The sequence below is a fragment of the Lagenorhynchus albirostris genome, chromosome 11 (assembly GCF_949774975.1).
Source record: "Lagenorhynchus albirostris chromosome 11, mLagAlb1.1, whole genome shotgun sequence".
Classification (NCBI taxonomy): Eukaryota; Metazoa; Chordata; class Mammalia; order Artiodactyla; family Delphinidae; genus Lagenorhynchus; species Lagenorhynchus albirostris.
In genome coordinates, this window is record NC_083105.1 from 76126477 (window position 1) to 76153297 (window position 26821).

The 26821-nt window shown below is 41.2% G+C and overlaps 1 protein-coding gene across 3 annotated transcripts in view; it reads left to right on the forward strand.

The window, feature by feature from the left end:
* Positions 1-24428: 24428 nt before the first annotated feature.
* The window catches only part of CPNE8 (copine 8), a 329571-nt gene continuing 327178 nt past the window's right edge, over positions 24429-26821 (forward strand). For all 3 annotated transcript variants that reach the window (XM_060166571.1, XM_060166572.1, XM_060166573.1), the window contains exon 1: positions 24429-24566. The gene's annotated coding sequence lies outside the window, so the exon portion shown is untranslated. The remainder of the gene's footprint in view (positions 24567-26821) is intronic.

The following is a 26821-nucleotide window of genomic DNA, read 5'->3' on the forward strand; positions in this document are numbered from 1 at the left end:
TCTTTAAACTTCATACTACCTTAAGTGATCAATCCTCAGCCTTTGCTACATATTTGCCTTTCATAGTGAAAATTTTCTTTTCCTATAGATATTTACTTCTTGTTATAGCCTTTTCTTTTCCACTTAGAGAAGACCATTTAATATTTCTTTTAGGGTTAGTGTAGTATTTATGACCTCTTAGTTTTTGCTTGTCTGAGATGTTCTTTAGCTTTCCTTCAATTCTAAATGATAATCTTGATTGGTAGAATATCCTTAGTTGCAGGTTTTCCCCTGTCAGCACTTTAAATATATTATGCCACTCTCTTCTGGCCTGCAGATTTTCTGTGGAAAAATCAACTGATAGCCTTATGGAGATTCCCTTGTATATGACTCTTTGTTTTTCTCTTGCTGCCTGTAGAAATCTCTATATTTATCATTTGCCATTTTAATTATGATATATATTAGTGTGGGTCTGTTTGAGTTCACCTTGTTTGGGACCCTCTGTTCTTCCTGTACCTAGATATCTGTTTCCTTCTTCAGGTTTGGGAAGTTTTCAGCCATAATTTCATTAAATACATTTTTGATTCCCTTCTCTCTCTCATTCCTTCTAGAAGCCCTATAATGCAAATGTTGGTTCACTTCCTGTTATCCCAAATATCCTTTAAACTCTTATCATTTTTTAAATTTGCTTTTCTTTTTGCTGTTCTGTTTGGGTGATTTCCATTATTCAAACTTCCAGATCATTTGTGTGTTCTTCTGTATCACCTACTCTGCTGTTCATTCCTTTTACTGTGTTTTTCATTTAAGTTACTGTATTCTTCAGTTCTGAGTCATTCTTTTTTTGTTTGTTTTTCGTTCCTTGTTAAAATTCTCACTGTGCTTATCTATTCTTTTCCCTAATTCAGTTAGCATTCTTCTTACTAATGCTTTGAATTCTTTAATTCAAATATTGTTTATTTGTTTCATTAGTTTTTTTTTTCAGGGATTTTCTCTTGCTCTTTCAGTTGAGAGCAGTTCCTCTTTCTCTTTCCATTTTGCTTAACTTTTTCTGTCTCTTTGAATATAAGTAAAACAATTACCTTTATCACTATTGAAGGGATTTTCATATGTGGCAGCATCCCTATACAATCTGCAGGTGCTCAGTGGCTTTGTTGGGAGAGCTGGATTTGACATGAACAAAAGTCACATCTTTCCTTAGGGCATGCTTGTAGCTATCACCTTGGTAGGGGGTGGGGCTAGAAATTGGCCGCCTAGGTCTAGTTAGATGTGACGAGGGTTTCCACTCTCTTCAATGGCCATTACCACCCTCTCGGGGGCAGGTTTGGATACCAAGTTGATGGAACAAAAGCCCTCATTGTCGAGTCTGGGTTGGCTCTGTTCCTTTTAAGTATGTGCTCTTTCATATCATAGCACCAGTACCCTTAACCCAGAGGGTAGCAATGCTGCAGTAAGAGAGGTCCATGTGGGCTCTTGGCTTGTGACAGGACATGAGCTGTCATGGGCTGGTCTCAGACACAGGTCTGGTCTGCCTCTGTTGTGCAGCCTGTGCAACCACCAGCAATGCCAGACCCACTGTGTCTGAGTGTCCTTCGTTCCCCACAGTTTATGACCCCTTAGCCTCCACTGCCCCCACCCTTTCATGGAGCTGCTCTCCAGGGCAGGCAGGGCCTGTGTGGGCTCTCATCATGTATGTAGCATGGGCTCTGTCTGTCTGGATGCTATCAAATTGGGATCACCCATGAAACTCTGTCCATGCAAGCATCTGCAATGGCCACCCCCACTGTGCTCAGATACTGTGCCAGGTCCAATTCACTTCTGTGTCCCATAGTTGAACTCTCTCTCACTCTGCTCAGATTTGGGCACACACAAGAAAGTCATAGGAAACCAGGTAGCCACTGGAGCAGTCCTCAGTCTTCCCTTTTCTCAGCCTTCGTAGCAAGCAAGTGCTTGTATGCTCCTCATGAGCAGAGTTCAGGATTCCCACAGCCCTCTTGTTAGTCCAAGTTGCCCTCCAACCAGCCAATGGGGCTGGTCTTCCCTGTGTCTGACTCCAGAAGTGGGGCACACAACATGTGGCTTAAATAGCTCACTCCTCAGGGCAGATCTCCACACATGCATTCTCCCTTTTACTCTGAGTCCTCTCTGAAGGACAGAGGTCCCAACCTGACCACTTTTCTTCCTTTATTATCCAATCCTGTGTGGGTATTTCTTACAACCTTAGTTATACAGGAGTCTTTCTGCCAGTTTCCAGTTAGTTTCATTGAGAATTACTCCACACATAGACATAATTTTGATGCGCTCACAGGGGTAGTTGAGTTCTAGGTATGCCTACTCCACCATCTTGATTAACCAATGTATGTCTAACTTTTAAGACACTACCAAACTGTTTCCCAAAGTTATCTGTATCATTTTATATTCCCAGCAGCAGTATATGGGAGTTCCATGTGTCCCAGACCATTGTCAATATTATGTATGGTAAATCCTTTTAATTTCAGCCATCCTAATAAAGGTGTAGTGGTATCTCACTGTGGTTTTAATTTATACTTTTCTAATAATTAATGATGTTGAGCTTTTTTTTTTTTAAACATCTTTATTGGGGTATAATTGCTTTACAATGGGGTGTTAGTTTCTGCTTTATAACAAAGTGAATCAGTCATACATAAACATATGTTCCCATATGTCTTCCCTCTTGCATCTCCCTCCCTCCCACCCTCCCTATCCCACCCCTCCAGGCTGTCACAAAGCACCGAGCCAATATCCCTGTGCCATGCGGCTGCTTCCCACTAGCTATCTACCTTACTACGTTTGTTAGTGTGTATATGCCCATGACTCTCCCTCGCCCTGTCACAGCTCACCCTTCCCCCTCCCCATAACCTCAAGTCTGTTCTCTAGGAGGTCTGCGTCTTTATTCCTGTTTTACCCCTAAGTTCTTCATGACATTTTTTTTCTTAAATTCCATATATATGTGTTAGCATACGATATTTGTCTTTTTCTCTCTGACTTACTTCACTCTGTATGACAGACTCTAGGTCTATCCACCTCATTACAAATAGCTCAATTTCATTTCTTTTTATGGCTGAGTAATATTCCATTGTATATATGTGCCACATCTTATGTATCCATTCATCCAATGATGGGCACTTAGGTTGTTTCCATCTCCGGGCTATTGTAAATAGAGCTGCAATGAACATTTTGGTACATGACTCTTTTTGAATTATGGTTTCCTCAGGGTATATGCCCAGTTGTGGGATTGCTGGGTCATATGGTAGTTCTATTTGTAGTTTTTTAAGGAACCTCCATACTGTTCTCCATAGTGGCTGAAAGAATTCACATTCCCACCAGCAGTGCAAGAGTGTTCCCTTTTCTCCACACCCTCTCCGGCATTTATTGTTTCTAGATTTTTTGATGATGGCCAATCTGACTGGTGTGAGGTGATATCTCATTGTAGTTTTGATTTGCATTTCTCTAATGATTAATGATGTTGAGCATTCTTTCATATGTTTGTTGGCAGTCTGTATATCTTCTTTGGAGAAATGTCTATTTAGGTCTTCTGCCCATTTTTGGATTGGGTTGTTTGTTTTCTTGTTATTGAGCTGCATGAGCTGCTTGTAAATTTTGGAGATTAATCCTTTGTCGGTTGCTTCATTTGCAAATATTTTCTCCCATTCTGAGTGTTGTCTTTTGGTCTTGTTTATGGTTTCCTTTGCTGTGTAAAAGCTTTGAAGTTTCATTAGGTCCCATTTGTTTATTTTTGTTTTTATTTCCATTACTCTAGGAGGTGGGTCAGAAAGGATCTTGCTGTGATTTATGTCATAGAGTGTTCTGCCTATGTTTTCCTCTAAGAGTTTGATAGTTTCTGGCCTTACATTTAGGTCTTTAATCCATTTTGAGCTTATTTTTGTGTATGGTGTTAGGGAGTGATCTAATCTCATACTTTTACATGTACCTGTCCAGTTTTCCCAGCACCACTTATTGAAGAGGCTGTCCTTTCTCCACTGTACATTACTGCCACCTTTATCAAAGATAAGGTGTCCATATGTGCATGGGTTTATCTCTGAGCTTTCTATCCTGTTCCATTGATCTATCTTTCTGTTTTTGTGCCAGTACCATACCGTCTTGATAACTGCAGCTTTGTAGTATAGTCTGAAGTCAGGGAGCCTGATTCCTCCAGTTCCTCCTTTCGTTCTCAAGATTGCTTTGACTATTCGGGATCTTTTGTGTTTCCATACAAATTGCAAAATTTTTTGTTCTAGTTCTGTGAAAAATGCCAGTGGTAGTTTGATAGGGATTGCATTGAATCTATAGATTGCTTTGGGTAGTAGAGTCATTTTCACAATGTTGATTCTTCCAATCCAAGAACATGGTATATCTCTCCATCTATTTGTATCATCTTTAATTTCTTTCATCAGTGTCTTATAATTTTCTGCATACAGGTCTTTTGTCTCCTTAGGTAGGTTTATTCCTAGATATTTTATTCTTTTTGTTGCAATAGTAAATGGGAGTGTTTTCTTGATTTCACTTTCAGATTTTTCATCATTAGTATATAGGAATGCCAGAGATTTCTGTGCATTAATTTTGTATCCTACCACTTTACCAAATTCATTGATTAGCTCTAGTAGTTTTCTGGTAGCATCTTTAGGATTCGCTATGTATAGGATCATGTCATCTGCAAACAGTGACAGCTTTACTTCTTCTTTTCCGATTTGGATTCCTTGTATTTCCTTTTCTTCTCTGATTGCTGTTGCTAAAACTTCCAAAACTATGTTGAATAAGAGTGGTGAGAGTGGGAAACCTTGTCTTGTTCCTGATCTTAGTGGAAATGCTTTCAGTTTTTCACCATAGAGGATGATGTTTGCTGTGGGCTTGTCATATATGGCCTTTATTATGTTGAGGAAAGTTCCCTCTATGCCTACTTTCTGCAGGGTTTTTATCATAAATGGGTGTTGAATTTTGTCAAAAGCTTTCTCTGCATCTATTGAGATGATCATATGGTTTTTCTCCTTCAATTTGTTAATATGCTTTATCACATTCATAGATTTGCGTATATTGAAGAATCCTTGCATTCCTGGAATAAACCCCACTTGATCATGGTGTATGATCCTTTTAATGTGCTGTTGGATTCTGTTTGCTAGTATTTTGTTGAGGATTTTTGCATCTATGTTCATCAGTGATATTGGCCTGTAGTTTTCTTTCTTTGTGACATCCTTGTCTGGTTTTGGTATCAAGGTGATGGTGGCCTCGTAGAATGAGTTTGGGAGTGTTCCTCCCTCTGCAATATTTTGGAAGAGTTTGAGAAGTATAGGTGTTAGCTCTTCTCTAAATGTTTGATAGAATTCGCCTGTGAAGCCATCTGGTCCTGGGCTTTTCTTTGTTGGAAGATTTTTAATCACAGTTTCAATTTCAGTTCTTGTGATTGGTCTGTTCATATTTTCTATTTCTTCCTGATTCAGTCTTGGCAGGTTGTGCATTTCTAAGAATTTGTCCATTTCTTCCAGATTGTCCATTTTATTGGCATAGAGTTGCTTGTAGTAATCTCTCATGATCTCTTTTATTTCTGCAGTGTCAGTTGTTACCTCTCCTGTTTCATTTCTAATTCTATTGATTTGAGTCTTCTCCCTTTTTTTCTTGATGAGTCTGGCTAGTGGTTTATCTATTTTGTTTATCTTCTCAAAGAACCAGCTTTTAGTTTTATTGATCTTTGCTATTGTTTCCTTCATTTCTTTTTCATTTATTTCTGATCTGATTTTTATGATTTCTTTCCTTCTGCTAGCTTTGGGGTTTTTTTGTTCTTCTTTCTCTAATTGCTTGAGGTGCAAGGTTAGGTTGTTTATTCGAGATGTTTCCTGCTTCTTAAGGTGGGCTTGTATTGCTATAAACTTCCCCCTTAGAACTGCTTTTGCTGCATCCCAAAGGTTTTGGGTCGTTGTGTCTCCATTGTCATTTGTTTCTAGGTATTTTTTGATTTCCTCTTTGATTTCTTCAGTGATCACTTCATTATTAAGTAGTGTATTGTTTAGCCTCCATGTGTTTGTATTTTTTACAGGTCTTTTCCTGTAATTGATATCTAGTCTCATGGTGTTGTGGTCAGAAAAGATACTTGATACAATTTCAATTTTCTTAAATTTACCAAGGCTTGATTTGTGACCTAAGATATGATCTATCCTGGAGAATGTTCCATGAGCACTTGAGAAAAATGTGTATTCTCTTGTTTTTGGATGGAGTGTCCTATAAATATCTATTAAGTCCATCTTGTTTAATGTATCATTTAAAGCTTGTGTTTCCTTATTTATTTTCATTTTGGATGATCTGTCCATGGGTGAAAGTGGGGTGTTTAAGTCCCCTACTATGAATGTGTTACTGTCGATTTCCCCTTTTATGGCTGTTAGCATTTGCCTTATGTATTGAGGTGCTCCTATGTTGGGTGCATAAATATTTACAATTGTTATATCTTCTTCTTGGATCGATCCCTTGATCATTATGGAGTGTCCTTAACTTTGTCTCTTTTAATAGTCCTTATTTTAAAGTCTATTTTGTCTGATATGAGAATTGCTACTCCAGCTTTCTTTTGGTTTCCTTTTGCATGGAATATCTTTTTCCATCCCCTTACTTTCAGTCTGTATGTATCCCTATGTCTGAAGTGGGTCTCTTGTAGACAGCATATATAAGGGTCTTGTTTTTGTATCCATTCAGCTAATCTGTGTCTTTTGGTGGGAGCATTTAGTCTGTTTACATTTAAGGTAATTATCGATATGTATGTTCCTATTCCCATTTTCTAAATTGTTTTGGGTTCGTTATTATAGGTCTTTTCCTTCTCTTGTGTTTCTTGCCTAGAGAAGATCCTTTAGCATTTGTTGTAAAGCTGGTTTGGTGGTGCTGAACTCTCTCAGCTTTTGCTTGTCTGTAAAGGTTATAATTTCTCCATCAAATCTGAATGAGATCCTTGCTGGGTAGTGTAATCTTGGTTGCAGGTTTTTCTCCTTCATCACTTTCAGTATGTCCTGCCACTCCCTTCTGGCTTGTAGGGTTTCTGCTGAGAGATCAGCTGTTAACCTTATGGGGATTCCCTTATGCGTTATTTGTTGTTTTTCCCTTGCGCTTTTAATATGCTTTCTTTGTATTTAATTTTTAACAGTTCAATTAATATGTGTCTTGGCGTATTTCTCCTTGTATTTATCCTGTATGGGACTCTCTGTGCTTCCTGGACTTGATTAACTATTTCCTTTCCCATATTAGGGAAGTTTTCAACTATAATCTCTTCAAATATTTTCTCAGTCCCTTTCTTTTTCTCTTCTTCTTCTGGAACCCCTATAATTCGAATGTTGGTGCGTTTAATGTTGTCCCAGAGGTCTCTGAGACTGTCCTCAGTTCTTTTCATTCTTTTTTCTTTATTCTGCTCTGCAGTAGTTATTTCCACTATTTTATCTTCCAGGTCACTTATCCGTTCTTCTGCCTCAGTTATTCTGCTATTGATCCCATCTAGAGTACTTTTAATTTCATTTATTGTGTTGTTCATCGTTGCTTGTTTCATCTTTAGTTCTTCTAGGTCCTTGTTAACTGATTCTTGCATTTTGTCCATTCTATTGTCCATTCTATCTCCAAGATTTCGGATCAACCTTACTATCATTATTCTGAATTCTTTTTCAGGTAGACTGCCTATTTCCTCTTCATTTGTTAGGTCTGGTGCATTTTTATCTTGCTCCTTTATCTGCTGTGTGTTTTTCTGTCTTCTCATTTTGCTTATCTTACTGTGTTTGGGGTCTCCTTTTTGCAGGCTGCAGGTTCGTAGTTCCTCCTGTTTTTGATGTCTGTCTCCAGTGGCTAAGGTTGGTTCAGTGGGTTGTGTAGGCTTCCTGGTGGAGGGGACTAGTGCCTGTGTTCTGGTGGATGAGGCTGGATCTTGTCTCTCTAGTGGGCAGGTTCACGTCTGGTGGTGTGTTTTGGGGTGTCTGTGGCCTTATTATGATTTTAGGCAGCCTCTCTGCTAATGGGTGGGGTTGTGTTCCTGTTTTGCTAGTTGTTTGGCATAGGTTTTCCAGCACTGTGGCTTGCTGGTCGTTGAGTGAAGCTGGGTGCTGGTGTTAAGATGGAGGTCTCTGGGAGATTTTTGCCATTTGATATTATGTGGAGCTGGGAAGTCTCTTGTTGACCAGTGTCCTGAAGTTGGCTCTCCTACCTCAGAGGCAGAGCCCTGCCTCCTGGCTGGAGCACCAAGAGATTTTCATCCACACGGCTCAGGATAAAAGGGAGAAAAAGTAGAGGGAATTAGTAGAAGTATGAGGAAAGAAAGAAGGAAAGGACGGTAGGAAGGAAGGAAGAAAGAAAGAAAGAAGCAAAGAAGGAAAGAAGGCAAGAAGGAAAGAAAGGAGGGAGGGAGGGAGGAAGGAAGGAGGGAAAGAAGGAAAAAAGACAGAAAGAAAGAAGATACAGTAAAAATAAAATAAAGTATAATAAAGTTATTGAATTAAAAAATTCTTATTTAGAAAAAACAAAATGGGGACGGATAGAACCTTAGGACAAATGTTGGAAGCAAAGCTATACAGACAAAATCTTACACAGAAGCATACACATACACCCTCACTAAAAGAGGTAAATGGGGAAAAATCATAAATCTTGCTGTCAGAGACCACCTCCTCAATTTGGGATGATTCGTTGTCTAAAGGAGGGAAGGAAGGAAGGAAGGAAAGAAAGAAAGAAAGAACGAACGAAGGTAAAGTATAATAACGTTATTAAAATTAATTATTAAGAAAAAAATTAAAAAAAAAAAACATGGACGGATAGAACCCTAGGACAAATGGTGGAAGCAAGACTATACAGACAAGATCTCACACAGAAGCATACACATACACATTCACAAAAAGAGGAAAAGGGAAAAAATCATAGATCTTGCTCCTAAAGTCCACTTCCTTAATTTGGGATGATTGGTTGTCTATTCAGGTATTCCACAGATGCAGGGTATATCAAGTTGATTGTGGAGCTTTAATCCGCTGCTTCTGAGGCTGCTGGGAGAGATTTCCCTTTCTCTTCTTTGTTCTCACAGCTCCCAGGGCTCAGCTTTGGATTTGGCCCTGCCACTGCGTGTAGGTCGCTGGAGGGCGTCTGTTTTTTGCTCAGACAGGATGGGGTTAAAAGAGCCGCTGATTCGGGGGCTCTGGCGCACTCAAGTCGGCGGGGAGGGAGGGGCACGGAGTGCGGGGCGGGCCTGCGGTGGCAAAGGCCGGCGTGACTTTGCACCAGCCTGAGGCGCGCTGTGCGTTCTCCCGGGGAAGTTGTCCCTGGATCCCGGGAACCTGGCAGTGGCAGGCTGCACAGGCTCCGCAGAAGAGGGGTGTGGAGAGTGACCTGTGCTCGCACACAGGCCCCTTGGTGGCGGCAACAGCAGCGTTAACGTCTCCTGCCTGCCTCTGGATTCCGCGCTTTCAGCCGCGCCTCGCGCCCGTCTCTGGGGTCCGCGCTTTCAGCCGCGGCTCGCGCCCGTCTCTGGAGTTCCTTTAAGCAGCGTTCTTAAACCCCTCTCCTCACGCACCAGGAAACAAAGAGGGAAGGAAAAGTCTCCTGCCTCTTCGGCAGGTGCAGACTTTTCCCCGGACTGCCTCCCGGCTAGCTGTGGTGCACTAACCCCTTCAGGCTATGTTCAAGCCGCCAACCCCAGTCCTCTCCCTGCACTCCGACCGAAGCCCGAGCCTCAGAGCCTCAGCTCGCAGCCCCGCCCGCCCCGGCGGGTGAGCAGACAAGCCTCTGGGGCTGGTGAGTGCCGGTCGGCACCAATCCTCTGTGCGGGAATCTCCCCGCTTTGCCCTCCGCACCCGTTGCTGTGCTCTCCTCCGCGGCTTCGAAGCTCCCCCCTCCGCCTCCCGCAGTCTCCGCCCGCGAAGGGGCTTCCTAGTGTGTGGAAAGTTTTCCTCCTTCACAGCTCCCTCCCACTGGTGCAGGTGCTGTCCCTATTCTTTTGTCTCTGTTTTTTCTTTTTTTCTTTTGCCCTACCCAGGTACGTGGGGAGTTTCTTGCCTTTTGGGAGGTCTGAGGTCTTCTGCCAGCATTCAGTAGGTGTTCTGTAGGAGTTGTTCCACGTGTAGCTGTATTTCTGGTGTATCTGTGGGGAGGAAGGTGATCTCCGCGTCTTGCTCTTCCGCCATCTTCCGCCTTCCCCCAATGTTGAGCTTTTTTAATGTACTTATTTGCTATTTGTAATCTTATTTGGTGAAGCTGTTTGTTCTTACAGAATTTTGACTGTTTTTTATGTATTCTGTATGCAAGTTATTCATTATATAAATGTTTTATAAAATATTCCCTTCAGTGGGTGCTTTGTCTTCTTCATAATCTTTCAAAGAATAGGACATTTTAATTTTGATGAAGTCCATTGTATCAGTTTGTTCTTTTTAAAAATCTGTTTATTCAGTTATTTTTGGCTGCACTGGGTCTTCGTTGCTGCGTGTGGGCTTTCACTAGTTGTGGCAAGCAGGGGTTACTCTTCGTTGTGGTGTGCAGGCTTCTTATTGCAGCGGCTTCTCTTGCTGTGGAGCATGGGCTCCAGGCACATGGGCTTCGGTAGATGCAGCACATGGGCTCAGTAGTTTTGGCTCAGGGGCTCTAGAGTGCAGGCTCAGTAGTTGTGGCACACTGGCTTAGTTGCTCTGCGGCATGTGCGCTCTTCCCAGACCAGGGCTCAAACATATATCTCCTGCATTGGCAGGCAGAATTCTTAACCACTGCGGCACCAGGGAAGCCCTCAGTTTGTCCTTTCATAGATCATGATTTTGGTGTCATATCTATGAAATCTTTGCCTAAACTAACCTCATAAAAATTATCTCCTGTGTTTTCTTCTAGAAGTTTAATAATATTACGCTTTATGTTGCAGTCTATGTTGGGTAATGTTTTATATGGTATAAGGTATGGATTAAAGTTTGTTTTTCAAATAGATATCCAATTGAACAATTTTTAACTTGGATAACTATTACCAGGTTGTCCTCTATAAAAGTCACACCATTTTACATTTCTGACAGAAATGCATGAGGGTGTCTCTCACAGACTCACAATACTTGAATACTAGGAAAAAAGTAGTATCTTCATCTATTGTTAAATTGTTTTTTTAAATTGTAAGTGAGGTTGAGCATCATTTTATATATTTTAGAGCTATTTCATTTCCTTTCTGTATACTGTTTATTTCTGCCCTCTGTTCATTATTTTCTACTGGGATGTTGGTCATTTTTCTTTTTGTTTAGGAAATTAATTAAAAATGCTGAATTCTCAGGCTTCCCTGGTGGTGCAGTGGTTAAGAATACACCTGCCAATGCAGGAGACACAGGTTCTAGCCCTGGTCTGGGAAGATCCCATATGCCATGGAGCAGCAAAGCCCGTGTGCCACAACTACTTAGCCTGTGCTCTAGAGCCCATGAGCCACAACTACTGAGCCTGCATGCCTAGAGCCCATGCTCCTCAACCAGAGAAGCCACGGCAATGAGAAGCGCACAAACTGAAATGGAAGAGTAGCCCCCACTCATCACAACTAGAGAAAAAGGCCACATGCAGCAACGAAGACCTAACGCAGCCAAAAATCAATAAATAAAATAAATAAATTTTACAAAAAGATAGCCTCAAAGATGTATTGCACAAACCAGGGAATATAGGCAATTTTTTTTAAATGCTGAATTCTATCTGATTGCTTTTGCAAAAATAAAATAACTTTCAGAGTGTAACACATGAACACTGAATTTCTAAAAAGTATTTTTTAAAATTTTTAATTAATTAATTAGTGTCTTTTTAACACCTTTATTGGAGTGTGATTGCTTTACAATGTAGTGTTAGTTTTTGCTGTAAAACAAAGTGAATCAGCTATATGCATACGTATATCCCCATATGCCCTCCCTCTTGCATCTCCCTCCCACCCTCCTTATCCCACCCTCTAGTAGGTCGCAAAGCACCAAGCTGATCTCCCTGTGCCATGAAGCTGCTTCTCACTAGCTATCTATTTTACACTTGGTAGTGTATATATGTCAATGCTAATCTCTTACTTCATCCCCGCTTACCCTTCCACTGCCCTGTGTCCTCAAGTCCATTCTCTATGTCTGTGTCTTTACTCCTGTCCTACCCCTAGGTTCATCAGAACATTTTTCTTTTTCTTTTTTTTTTTTTTAGATTCCATACATATGTGTTAGCATGCGGTATTTGCTTTTCTCTTTCTGACTTCACTCTGTATGACAGACTCTAGGTCAATACACCTCACTGCAAATAACTCAATTTCATTTCTTTCTATGGCTGAGTAATATTCCATTGTATATATGTGCCACATCTTCTTTATCTATTCATCTGTTGATGGACACTTATGTTGCTTCCACATCCTGGCTATTGTAAATAGTGCTGCAATGAACACTGTGGTACATGACCCTTTTTCAGTTATGGTTTTCTCAGGGTATATGCCCAGTAATGGGATTGCTGTGTCATATGGTAGTTCTATTTTTAGTCTTTTAAGGAACCTCCATACTGTTCTCCATAGTGGCTGTACCAATTTACATTCCCAACAACAGTGCAAGAGGATTCCCTTTTCTCCACACCCTCTCCAGCATTTACTGTTTGTAGATTTTTTGATGATGGCCATTTTGATTGGTGTGAGGTGATACCTCATTGTAGTTTTGATTTGCATGTCTCTAATGATTAGTTATGTTGAGCATCTTTTCATGTGTTTGTTGGCAATCTGTATATCTTCTTTAGGAAAATGTCTGTTTAGGTCTTCTTCCCATTTTTGGATTGGGTTTTTTATTTTTTGATATTGAGCTGCATGAGCTGCTTGTATATTTTGGAGATTAATCTTTTGTCAGTTGATTCATTTCCGAATATTTTCTCCCATTCTGAGGGTTGCCTTTTTGTCTTGTTTATGGTTTCCTTTGCTGTGCAAAAGATTTTAAATTTCATTAGGTCTCATTTGTTTATTTTTGTTTTTATTTCCATTTCTCTAGGAGGTGGGTCAAAAAGGATCCTGCTGTGATTTATGTCATAGAGTGTTCTGCCTATGTTTTCCTCTAAGAGTTTGATAGTCTCTGGCCTTACATTTAGATCTTTACTTCATTTTGAGTTCATTTTTGTGTATGGTGTTAGGGAGTGTTCTAATCTCATACTTTTACATGTAGCTGTCCAGTTTTCCCAGCACCACTTATTGAAGAGGCTGCCTTTTCTCCATTGTATACTCTTGCCTTCTTTATCAAAGATAAGGTGACCATATGTGTGTGGGTTTATCTCTGGGATTTCTATCCTGTTCCATTGATCTATGTTTCTGTTTTTGTGCCAGTACCATACTGTCTTGATTACTGTAGCTTTGTAATAAAGGTTGAAGTTTGGGAGCCTGATTCCTCCAGGTCCATTTTTATTTCTCAAGATTGTTTTGGCTATTTGGTGTATTTTGTGTTTCCATACAAACTGTGATTTTTTTGTTCTAGTTCTGTAAAAAATGCCATTGGTAGTTAGATAGGGATTGCATTGAATCTGTAGATTGCTTTGGGTAGTAGAGTTATGTTCACAATGTTTATTCTTCCAATCCAAGAACATGGCATATCTCTCCATCTGTTTGTATCATCTTTAATTTCTTTCATCAGTGTCTTCTAGTTTTCTGTATACAGGTCTTTTGTCCCCTTAGGTAGGTTTATTCCTATGTATTTTATTCTTTTACTTGCGATGGTAAATGGGAGTATTTCCTTAATTTCTCTTTCAGATTTTTCATCATTAGTGTATAGGAATGCAAGAAATTTCTGTGCATTAATTTTGTATCCTGCTACTCTACCAAATTCATTGATTAGCTCTAGTAGTTTTCTGGTAGCATCTTTAGGATTTTCTATATATTGTATCATGTCATCTGCAAACAGTGACAGCTTTACTTCTTTTCCAATTTGGATTCCTTTTATTTATTTTTCATCTTTGATTGCTGTGGCTAAAACGTACAAAACCATGTTGAATAAAAGTGGTGAGAGTGGACAACCTTGTCTTGTTCCTGATCTTAGAGGAAATGGTTTCAGTTTTTCACCATTGAGAACGATATTGGCTGTGGGTTTGTCATATATGGCCTTTATTATGTTGAGGTAGGTTCCCTCTATGCCTACTTTCTGCAGAGTTCTCATCATAAATGGGTGTTGAATTTTGTCAAAAGCTTTTTCTGCATCTATTGAGATGATCATATGGTTTTTATTCTTCAGTTTGTTAATATGGTGTATCACATGGATTAATTTGCTTATTGAAGAATCCTTGCTTTCCTGGGATAAACCCCATTTGATCATGGTGTATGATCCTTTTAATGTGCTGTTGGATTCTGTTTGCTAGTATTTTGTTGAGGATTTTTGCATCGGTGTTCATCAGAGATATTGACCTCTAATTTTCTTTGTTTGTGACATCTTTGTCTGGTTTTGGTATCAGGGTGATGGTGGCCTCATAGAATGAGTTTGGGAGTGTTCCTCCCTCTGCTATATTTTGGAACAGTTTGAGAAAGATAGTTGTTTGCTCTTCTCTAAATGTTGGATAGTATTTGCCTGTGAAGCCATCTGGTCCTGGGCTTTTGTTTGTTGGATGATTTTTAATCACAGTTTCAATTTCAATGCTTGTGATTTGTCTGTTTTTCTTTTTTATTTGTTCCTGGTTCAGTCTCAGAAGGCTGTAGTTTTCTAAGAATTTGTCCATTTTTTCCAGGTTGTCCATTTTATTGGCATAGAGTTACTTGTGGTAATCTCTCATGATCCTTTGTATTTCTGCAGTGTCAGTTGTTATTTCTCCATTTTCAATTCTAATTCTGTTGATTTGTATCATCTCCCTTTTTTTCTTGATGAGTCTGGTTAATGGTTTATCAATTTTGTTTATCTTCTCAAAGAAATAGCTTTTAGTTTTATTGACCTTTGCTATTGTATCCTTAATTTCTTTTTCATTTATTTCTGATCTGATCTTTATGATTTCTTTCCTTCTGCTAACTCTTGGGTTTTTATTGTTCTTCTTTCTCTAATTGCTTTAGGTGTAAGGTTAGGTTGTTTATTTGAGATTTTTCTTGTTTACTGAGGTAGGATTGTATTGCTATAAACTTCCCCCTTAGAACTGCTTTAGCTGCATCCCATAGGTTTTGGGTCATCGTGTTTTCATTGTCATTTGTTTCTAGGTATATTTTGATTTCCTCAGGGATCTCTTGGTTATCTAGTAATGTATTTTTTAGCCTCCATTTGTTTGTAATTTTTACAATCTTTTTCCTGTAATTGATATCTAGTCTCGTAGTGTTGTGGTTGGAAAAGATACTTGATATGATTTCAATTTTCTTATATTTACCAAAGCTTGATTTGTGACCCAAGATATGGTTTATCCTGGAGAATGGTCCATGAGCACTTGAGAAGAAAGTGAATTCTGCTTTTCTTGGATGGAATGTCCTACAAGTATCAATTAAGTCCATCTTGTTTAATGTGTCATTTATAGCTTGTGTTTCCTTATTTATTTTCATTTCGGATGATCTGTACATTGCTGAAAGTGGGGTGTTAAAGTTCCCTATTATTATTGTGTTACTGTCAATTTCCCCTTTTATGGCTGTTAATTTTTGCCTTATGTATTAAGTTTCTCCTATGTTGGGTGCATAAATATTTACAATGGTTATATCTTCTTCTTGGACTGATCCCTTGACCATTATGTAGAGTCCTTCTTTGTCTCTTCTAATAGTCTGTATTTTAAAGTCTATTTTGTCTGATATGAGATTTGCTACTCCAGCTTTTTTTTGATTTCCATTTGCATGGAATATCATTTCCCATCCTCTCACTTTTAGTCTGTCTGTGTCCCTAGGTCTGAAGTGGGTCTCTTGTAGACAGCATATGTATGGGTCTTGTTCTTGTGTCCATTCAGCCAGTCTATGTTTTGGTTGGAGCATTTAATCCATTCATGATTAAGGTAACTATCGATATGTATGTTCCTATTAACATTCTCTTAATTGTTTTGGGTTTGTTATTGTAGGTCTTTTCCATCTCTCGTGTTTCCTGCCTAGAGGAGTTCCTTTAGCAGTTGTTTTAAAGCTGGTTTGGTGGTGCTGAATTCTCTTAACTTTTGCTTGTGTGTAAAGGTTTTAATTTCTCTCTAAAATCTTAATGAGATCCTTCCTGGGTAGAGTAATCTTGGTATAGGTCTTTCCCTTTCATCACTTTAAATATGTCCTGCCACTCTCTTCTGGCTTATAGAGGTTGTGCTGAAAAATCAGCTGCTAACGTTATGGGGATTCCCTTGTATATTATTTATTGTTTTCCCCATGCTGCTTTCAATATTTTTTCTTTGTATTTAATTTTTGATAGTTTGATTAATATGTGTCTTGGCGTGTTTTTCTTTGGGTTTATCCTGAATGTTACTCTCTGTGCTCCCTGGAATTTATTGCCTATTTCCTTTCCCATGTTAGGGAACTTTTCCACTATAATCTCTTCAAATATTTTCTCAGACCATTTCTTTTTTCCTTCTTCTGGGACCCCTGTAATTCGAATGCTCATGTGTTTAATGTTGTCCCAGAGGTCTCTGAGACTGTGCTCAATTATTTTCATTCTTTTTTCTTTATTCTGCTCTTAGTAGTTATTTCCACAATTTTATCTTCCAGCTCACTTATCCATTCTTCTGTCTCACTTATTCTGTTATTGATTTCTTCTAGAGTGTTTTTAATTCCAGTAATTGTGCTGTTCATCACTGTTTGTTGCTCTTTAGTTTTTCTAGATCCTTGTTAATTGTTTCTTTTATTTTATCCATTCTGTTTCTCAGAATTTGGATCATCTTTACTATCATTATTCTGAATTCTTTTTCAGGTAGGTTGCCTATTTTGTCTTCATTTATTTGGTCTTGTAGATTTTTACCTTGCTTCTTCATCTGTCACAATTTTTTTTGTCATTTCTTTTTTTGATGGGTGGTGCTGTATTCCTGTCCCAGTGGTTTTTTGGCCTGAGACATCCAGCACTGGAGTTTGCAGGCAGTTGGATAGAGCTGGGTCTTGGTGCTGAGATGAGGACATCTGGGAGGCCTCACTCTGATTGGTATTCCCTGGGGTCTGAGTTTCTCTGTTAGTCCAGCAGTTTGAACTTGGAGCTCCCACCACAGGTGCTTGGGCCCAACCTCTAGTCTGGGAACCAAGATGCTGCAAGCATTGTGGTGTGGTTAAAAAAAAAAAAAAAAAGGAAGAAAGAAAAAAAGGAGGAGTACAACATCAAAGAATAGAAAACAAAATAAAATTAGAAAGATAAAAAATATATTACGAAAAATAAAATATAATTGAAACAACTGCATCAATGTAAAATAAAACCAGAACAGAAAAAAGAAAAAGAAAAAAACGGGGGGATGGGGGTTAGGGGGAACAAGTGAAAAGGAGACATCACTAACAAAGTATAACGAACAAAAAAAAATTAGAAAAATAAAAGATTTTTTAGGAAAAATAAAAATAGAATCAGCAACAATGAATCAACAAGGTAAAACAAAACCCCAGTCTAAAAGAGAAAAAAAAGAAAAGAAAAGAAAAAAAAGCCTTTGCTCTTGGGGTGTAGTTTAGGCAGGTGTGGGACTTAGGCAGGGGAGGGGTTTCGGGTGGGGTGGGACCTAGGCAGGTAGGGGTGGTGATGTTTGAGAATGGGGTGGGGTCTAGGCAGGGCAAAGTTCAAGCGTGGGGCAGGGCCTGTGCTTAGGACCTGTGCAGAAAGGGAGAGGCAACAGGTGGAAAGGAGGGCCTGTGGAGTGCAGAGTCCCCACGTTTGGAGGTAGGGCCCTGGGTGAGGTTGTGTGGGTGGTGTTTAGGCCCAGCACATTGGAGGGGGTCTCCGAGTATAGAGGTAGGGCTCTGAGTGGTGGTGTAGGGGTGGGGCTTGGGCTCTGCGTGGCAGGAGGGAGGCTCTGAGGGCACAGGATTAGGCCTGGGAGCCCAACAGGCTTCCCAGTGGCTAAGTGGACAGGTAAAGCACTGGCCCCATTTCCTTCCATTCCTTCGTGCTCCTCCCTCACCGTCTCCCCCAGATCTCCCCCGTCGCCACTGGACCCCTAACTGTGGGTGGGTCCCACTGGGTGTATGAACTCCTCCCCTCCTCCAGCCGCCCCTCATGGGTGCCGGTCCCATAGGTCCGGCCTTTTCTTTTTCTCCCCCTTCCCTCCCTCCCACTCCCTCAGGACCTGGGTGGTGGAGGGGGCCTTGGTGGGCAGAGGATCAGGCCTGGGATCTCAGCAGGCTCCTGGGGGTCCAAGTGGGCAGGGGAAACCTGGCCATGCTCCCTTTTGATCCTCTGCCCTCCCAGTAGTTCCCCAATTTCCCCCTTCGGGAGTGGCATCCCTTCCCCTCTCCCAGCTGCCCCTCAGGGGCACCAGTCCTGTCCTGCCTCCACTTCTCCTCCCCCTTCATTCCCCCAAGCCCCACATCCTACCTGGTTGCTGGGCATTCCTCCCGTCCCCTTAGGTGTCTGTTGCCCCCCGCCGGTGACAGGTGCCCTAGTTGTGAGGAGATGTGAATTCCCTGTCCTCCTAGTATGCCATCTTGACTCCTTAATATTTGAACTTTTAACACCCTAAAATAGTGTTTTTAAAGAAGTCTCAAAATACTTCATTAGTAAACTATTTCTGAGTTAAATGTAGGACTCTAAAATTCAAATCTCCTAATTCACCAAGATAATTTTCAGTGACATGGACTGATCAGAATACCATTTGAAAAGTCCAGAGACACAGTGACATAAGTGGGCTTATGCTTTATTTTACTGTCTATATTTTCAAAACAAGACCACAAAATACAAAAACTTGACTCCAGTCATTAAGATGTGGGTCTCAACAGAATGCTTTCCTACTATGAATCTCTTTAGCAGCATCAATGCCATTTGGCAAAAGTATTTATGGGGGTTTGGTCCTTCAATGTCAATAGGCAAAAACAGGGACATGTTATGATGTTGAAACTTAAAGATAATTGTTCCTTGGACAGCTCTTGGTAGATGAATTTTAACTAAGGAGGGGCTTAATAAATGGCATAAGTTATCCTTCATTAAAGCAAAAACTAAACTGCAACACAGTTTCATAGAATAAATAACTAAAGTCCTTCTTTTTAAAACAAGATTATCACTTTCAGTGTCTGTGGGAACTTTTCCTGAGCATCTAACAACTAAAACCCCATGTTTATTTCTATTAACCTTACAACATTCTAAGAGACTCACTTGAGAAACATGATGATTTAATTATTTGAACTTGAATAGAAAATACTCCATCGACTGTGCCAAATCATGGTAAATTTAACAGCAATTATTAAGGTATGAAAAAGAGTTTTGTGAATTACAAAATTCTGACCAAATCTCTTGGGCAGTTAGGGAAAGTTTCAGCAAAATTTTAGCATTGTCTCATTAAAATATCTATTTTAAAATATATCAAAAGGCTGGGTTATCCCCCAAAATGTTAATTTCACTAAGTTATTAAATACTTAAGATTTATATACTTTTCTCTGTGTGTGTCTCTCCAGTTTCCAACAAAACTTTCATTTTTTTCCATGGTTGCACATTCTAATTGTCCAAGCAGGAAAGAAACCAGAATAGACTCTGACCACATACTAATTAATGTTTATCTGCCCTGCTCTAGGAAAGGTCTAAATCAGGTTTGAAAATTAGGCATTTAGTTCCTTACACATTATGGCCATAAAATGCCATTGTTTCTGTATGAGGTCCTCAGCAATGCAATTGCTTACTAGATACCTATTTTTTGCACTGATGACTTCTGAAATAGGGTAGGCTTCAGGCTCAAGGCAGTAAAGTAGGGCTAAAGGTGAGCTTCCGGGAGCATTGCAGCCGAAGAGTCTGAAAAACAGACCTGGAATAATAACTGATAATCTTTAGAGTATTCTGTAATACTGGTAATTGTCCAAGAAAGAGAATGAGGCAAGCCCACAGCCAGAAAAAAAAAAAAAAAGGCAGTAATGTGGTCTCTGCAGCACCTGCTGCAATGATCCTGTTGGTCTCTTTCTCCTTGAAAGCCTCTTCTTCCTTTTCCTTAGTATCTTTATCTTGGGTTTTTTTCTCTCCTATTTGTTCAAGTGCTTCTTCCCCACCCATTTCCTTGGTGGGACCCTTCCTTGTTTTCTTTTCTCCAGGGTGGATGCTCATCCTACTTGATTCTTATTTTTATTCCTTTTTCCTTTTTCCCTGGAGTGTCACTCATATGCTTGGCTCCAACTCTAACTCTAAGCTGTTGATTCCAACCTCAACAATCCTGTTTCCTCACTATAGCTCCTAATGCCTGTTGTACATTCCACCTGAGTGCTCAGCTCTCACTTGAACTCAATATATCAAAGCAAATTTTGATACTTTCAACAGTTGCTGGCCACACAGCACCTGACTCACATCAGTCAGTATGCTGGGCAGAGGAGATAATCAATGAAGACGATATGCTCCTTATGCTCTTGAAATCGAAAGTCTAGCAGGGGCAATAGGTATCAAGCAAGTTGTCACACAATAATTATTCTAATTATGATAGTTAAAGGTAAAAGGTATTGTACTACAATCTAGTCTATTTTGGGCATTTAGGAAGGCTCCTGTACAAGCAAAATATTTTAGACTTTATAATCCTTTTATAAGAATGTTTACTTTCCTATATTCTTTGAATAAACTGGAGAATTCTTTAGGCCTGTCCTTTCTGATACATTCTTGAAAATGGATTTCTTACAGCAGCTTTGAAAAATCAAACTCTCTGAATTAGCAGATTTAGTGAAAAGCTACTTGAAGAAACTTTAGGTAAATCTGGCAGCTGAAAACATTTATAAAAATAATAATGCGGGTTTCCCTGGTGGCGCAGTGGTTGAGAGTCCGCTGCCGATGCAGGGGACACGGGTTTGTGCCCCGGTCCAGGAAGATCCCACATGCCGCGGAGCAGCTAGGCCCGTGAGCCATGGCCGCTGAACCTGCGTGTCCACAGCCTGTGCTCCGCAATGGGAGAGGCCACAACAATGAGATGCCCGCGTACCGCAAAAAATAAATAAATAAATTAAAAATTTAAAAAAACAATAATAATGCTTAGGGTGACAATAATAATTTGGTGATGATGGTTTAAATTCTCTAGCTCTATTTTCTCATGTAAGCTACCCAAAGTAGCACTCCAAGAAGTGCCACTTATCTGCCAAGTAATAATTTTAAATTACTTATATAGCTCATATTACTAAAGGGGATCCACATTCACTATAATTCAATTACATGGCCTTCCCTGAACCATTCTACCCTACTATGCACCTCTCCTCCTTGAAGCTTGAAAAAAAAAAAATCGATATATATACACATCTTCTTTATTCCATCATTACTTAAACTCCTATTCATCCCTTATGGCCTATCTAAAATGTCACTTCCTCATGGAAATGTCCAATAAATACTTTGCACTGGTTTCAAATAACTAATCTGACAGGGCAACTTACTTTATGCACAAAGAAGAGTCAAAGATGAAATTCTTTTATCTAACAGGGAAAACGGCAGTTTACAACTCTTCTAGAGTTAGATGTTCATCTGAATATGATTATCCAATGATAACTAGTTAACATTAAGAATTTTCATAGAATAAACCCTACATTCCTTGAAATCCTTTAAATGTCTTTAGGAGAAATGCAAATCAAAACTACAATGAGGTATCACCTCACACTGGTCAGAATGACCATCATCAAAAAACCTACAAACAGTAAATGCTGGAGAGGGTGTGGAGAAAAGGGAACCCTCTTGCACTGTTGTTGGGAATGTAAATTGGTACAGCCACCATGGAGAACAGTATGGAGGTTCCTTAAAAGACTAAAAATAGAACTACCATATGACCCAGCAATCCCACTACTGGGCATATACCCTGAGAAAACCCTAATTCAAAAAGATTTATGTACCACAATGTTCATTGCAGCACTATTTACAATAGCCAGGACATGGAAGCAACCTAAGTGTCCATCGACAGATGAATGGATACATAAGATGTGGCACATATATACAATGGAATATTACTCAGCCATAAAAGGAAACAAAACTGAGTTATTTGTAGTGAGGTGGATGGACCTAGAGTCTGTCATACAGAGTGAAGTAAGTCAGAAAGAGAAAAACAAATACTGTATGCTAACATATATGGAATCAAAAAAAAAATTGTTCTGACGAACCTAGGGACAGGACAGGAATAAAGACACAGACATAGAGAATGCACTTGAGGAAATGGGGAGGGGGAAGGGTAAGCTGGGACGAAGTGGGAGAGTGGCATTGACATATATACATTACCAAATGTAAAATAGATAGCTAGTGGGAAGCAGCTGCATCACACAGAGAGATCAGCTCGGTGCTGTGTGTCCACCTAGAGGAGTGGGATAGGGAGGGTGGGAGGGAGATGCACAGAGGGAGGGGATACGGGGATATATGTATACAAATAGCTGATTCACTTTGTAATACAGCAGAAACTAACACATTGTAAAGCAAGTATACTCCAATAAAGATGTTTTAAAGTCTTTAAAAGGTGCCTTTCTTAAGAATTTTACAAGAACATATTGTAAACCCATCTAACACCTGTCAAGGGCCCCTATTAAGTCTCTTTCAGATACCCCAGAACTGTAAAATTACTGAAGACTGCAAGTCTATTCTATGAAAAACTACATCCTACAGAGACACAGCCGGCCTGGGTACTGCTGTGGACCAGAATAGACATAAACCCACCCCTTTTCCTGCACCTTGCCCTGTGAAGCCCAGTAAAAGGCTCAAACCTCCACCCTTCGGTGCCGATTCTACTCTATGAGTCTGACTCCTTTCCTCCCTTGGAAAGTGAATAAAAACTTTGTTTTCTTCTCTTGCTAATATTTCTGTGAATTCTTTCACAATCCGCGTCGGCTCACCTAACACATATTTTCATGATTACTAGACACAGAATAGATCTTACTTTTATTTCTTCAGTAGGCTTCTATAAAATAAAAGTATGGTTAGCTTAAAAAATATACTTAGGTCTCTTCCCCTAAGCTAATTTTGGACAGCATAACAGAAATGTCTGGAGTTTTAGGACATTTTCCAATAGGCAAAGGGAAACAGAAAACTCTAGACTAAAGTGTGACAAGTGGTGGGTGGGGAGATCAGGAAAGGAAACCAAGAATGAAACGTGGGAAGGATTTTTGGCAGCGCAAAGCCTCCAGACTGCACCCACACATCCTCACCTGCAACTCTATAGATTCTCTAGCAGGTGGCTCCAATTGTATTAAAATGTTACAACCAACGTAGGGTAAGTCCTCAAATCACGAAAACGGTTCCTCCCTGAGTTAGTCTTGCCAGCGGGCAACTCAGTGCTTCGGCGCTTTAAAGGAAGGTGGATACCCATAACCCTCCGTCCTTCTGTACCCCTTCTCCTGCTTCGCGGTACTCCGCGTCCTGATCTCTGTCTCCCCCTGGTGGTGAGCGTCCTGGGACCCTCAGGCGCTGGGGTGACGCTGGAGGGAAGGTGCCCGTAATAAAGGTCGCTGTAATGGAGGGGAGCGGCGGGCTTTTGCAGCTTCTGCATCCTGGCACAAGTCTGGCGGCCCCAGAATCCAGTTTCCAACACTGCGCTCACTCCGGCTCAGTTCTGCTTTCATCCGTCCAGGTTCATTCATGTCTTGCCGGGTGGGAGTCGGAGTGAGGGAGGTCTGTTTTGTAGCTGTGATTCAGGTTTTAGAGCGTAACTTCCATGCATTTGGAAACGAGGGGGCGCAGAAGACCCCCGAAAGTAGAAGGATTGTCACCTTTAGACCCCTATGTTCCGAAGAACTCAAGGAAGAGGGAAACCAGATGGCTCCCTTAAATCCCATATAGTTTTTTCCCCCTCCACCTTAGGTCCACCCTGCTCTCGTCTTGTTCCATATATTGATCTGTTACTTTACCACCGCATACATAAGGTTGGAGATCGTCCCCAAGTCCGTCTCATCCTCCCCAATCCTTAAGCGGCCGCGGGCGGACAGTTCAGAAGCGGGGACTCGGCTCGCCTGTCCTATGGCGTAGTGCGGGGGACCTCTGTGGACTTCGAGAGCGAGGTGAGGATCACCGCTGGATGGGAAGGGGTGGGCTTATGATGCGGGATTTAGGAACTGTCGTGGGTGTGAAGAGGCGGAGACAAAACCCTAACCGCGCTCCAAACCGGGCTGGGCTTGCTCTACTAGACGGTTGGGTTCTGGATCTGCGGCCACCTATCCCGCCAGGCTGCCCGGTGGCTCCGTAGAGCCTGACGCTCAGAGCCGGGAAAGGATCGCGGAGTGTCCTCAGCCGGGGCTGCTGCCTGCAAGGAGGGGGCGGGGAAGCTGAGAGCCCGGTGCGCCACTTCCCCGGCAGCTTCAGCTTGTGCAGGCCTGTCTTGCTGCTGCCTCGCGGCTTTGCACTGAGGTCCGCCTCTCCCCTCCCTCCCCCTTCCCGCGAGCTGCCTCCGCCTTCTTCCTCTGCCTCCACCCTCAACCTCCAACCCCGACTGTCGGGAGCTGGGCTAGGAGCCCTCAGTCGGCCGGAGCTCTGGATGTGGGCGCCAGCCAAGCCCACGGCGCCTACCTCCAAGATGGACAGCCGCTACACCAGCACCGCCGGCCTCGGGGATTTAAACCAGCTGAGCGCGGCCATCCCGGCCACACGAGTGGAGGTGTCCGTGTCCTGCAGGTGAGGACGCAGCCCTCCCCCTTCCTCCTTCTGGCTCCCATCTACCCTCCCATCTACCCGGTCGGTAGCGCTTGGCAAGCGCTCAGGGTACCCCGAGGCTTTGCGCGGGTGTGAAGTTGCGCAGTGAGTGGGAAATAGCCCAATTGTGGGTCTCGAGTCACCGCCGGGTCGAGTGACAGAGCGGAGAGCCGCAACTAGGAGCGAGTGTAGGCTACGGGACTGAGACTTAATTTCCTTTCTGGGAAATGCTGTAAAAGTTGGCTGGGCTGTGACTCAGCGGCGGGAACCCCTGGCCTCCGCCCACTTTACAAGCCCTTTTTCACGTCGCACACCCGAGCTGTGGGGTTGGGTGATGGCAGGAATCGAAGGGGACAGCATTGCCAAAAGCGCTTGTGAGCAATGCGCGCAGTGGCCCAGGACTCCCTCTGGTAGGCGTGTGCAAACCTGCTGTCTGCACTGTTGGCTCCAAACCCGGCAGCTTCCTCCCCACCCACTTCCTGGAGCCATCCAGCTTGCTTCCCGCGCCCCCCCGCCCCCCCCCCCCCCCCCCGGGCTCTATGCCTTTGGCCTTCTAGGTGGAGATTTCGGCTGCAGCCTTACCTAAAGTGTGGGAAGTCAAGACATTTTGCCTGCAAGTGGATACATTTGAGTGTGTGTAACAACCTACACCCTGCTGTACGTTTCAGACTCCTTTGCGTGACGTTCTTTGGGTCAGTTTCCTTGTAAATAAAGCAGCATAATTGCTATATTGCAGAAGATTTTGAGAAACAGATGGACAGACTACACTAAATTTGTAATGGCAACAGAAGGAGAGAGAGAACTTGCAAATTATACTACTGACTGGAGCCCACTCCCTTGTTTGCATACTTTGATCTTGCTCAGTGGAAAGCTCTTCTCATCTGTCCACTTTTCGCTTGTTTTTAATGCCCTCAAATCCTCCCCTTCCTTTTTTAGCAAAAAAAGGAAAAAATCTTGAAGAAATCTAATAAACATGGGTAATCTTCGATGTAAATAAGCCCCAAGGCATAAACTGCTATCAACCCAGTGGTGTTTAATTTTGCATTGTCACAAGACTAAGCTTAAAAGCCAAAGGAATGATTTATTATTATTTTTTTGGTGGAGACTCAAGCACCAACACTCCCCTCCCCTGAGGTATTAGGGGATAGGTGATAGATAGCTTTATAGCTGTCCCTGAAACTATATCCCATGATTGCTTGCTTCCTCTTAAGTGACCTCAGACCATAACAGTAATTCTGATAGTGGTTGCTAACATTAGTGGTTGCCTTATTGTGGTCACTGCTTTAAATGCTACCTGAGATTTCTGTCAATTGAACAAGTGAATCTGAACGGAAAATTCTTTTTAGACCTTAATTTCTATGCCTTTTTCTTTTCTCTGAAGCTAGCTTTGCGTGCTAGAGGGAGGTTATTAATGTATACAGATAATGCGTAGCCTAAAGTCCTACAATAACAGCATTCTCTAGAGTTCTTATTCTCTGCTGAACATCCTGCAAGTCTGAATGGCATGTGGCCTGTACATGGAATGAATGCAAATGTAAATTAAATCTGAATTCCCCATAAGCTCTTTAGGGGTGATGGAGAAATTATACCTTAGCTGGTCTTTCTGCCCATAAGGTCCATATTTAACTGCTTGTTTTGTTGTTGTTTTTTTCCTCCCTTTGATGCTTGTTTGCTATGGGTGTAGTACTGGGAATCCTGAAGTCAGTTGGCTTTAAGCCAGTTTCTTTCAGCTTGCTACCTCAGAACCTGGAGATCCCCTTGTTTCAGCCTTTTTTAATACCACTGATTTATGTATTGTTTTTAATTTTTAAATGTTCAAATAGAAAAATAAGTTCTGAAAGAGAACCCAAGTACTTTTAGTACTTATACTGTTGATAATTGGATCTTGTAATGGTAGATGGTGGTGTCTTTTGGGCTTTGGCATAAGAGACCTGGTTATATATTCTGGCTTTGTGACTTACTAGTGTTGCCTTGGAGCAAGTGTTTAAGCTTTCTAATGTCTAAAATGAAGATAATTATGGTATTTATGTTATATAGGGTGTTACCAGAGTTTAATAAAATGATATCTGAAAAATACTAATGCGATGTATGACACAAAAGAAAGTGTTAAAAAATGTTAGTTATTATTATGATATTGGAAATAGTATTTATTGAATAAATGCATTATATATGATTCAGCTATGGAATTCTGTAAATAGTCCTTCTCTTTTGAACTTCAATAAATTGGTTAAAGGATA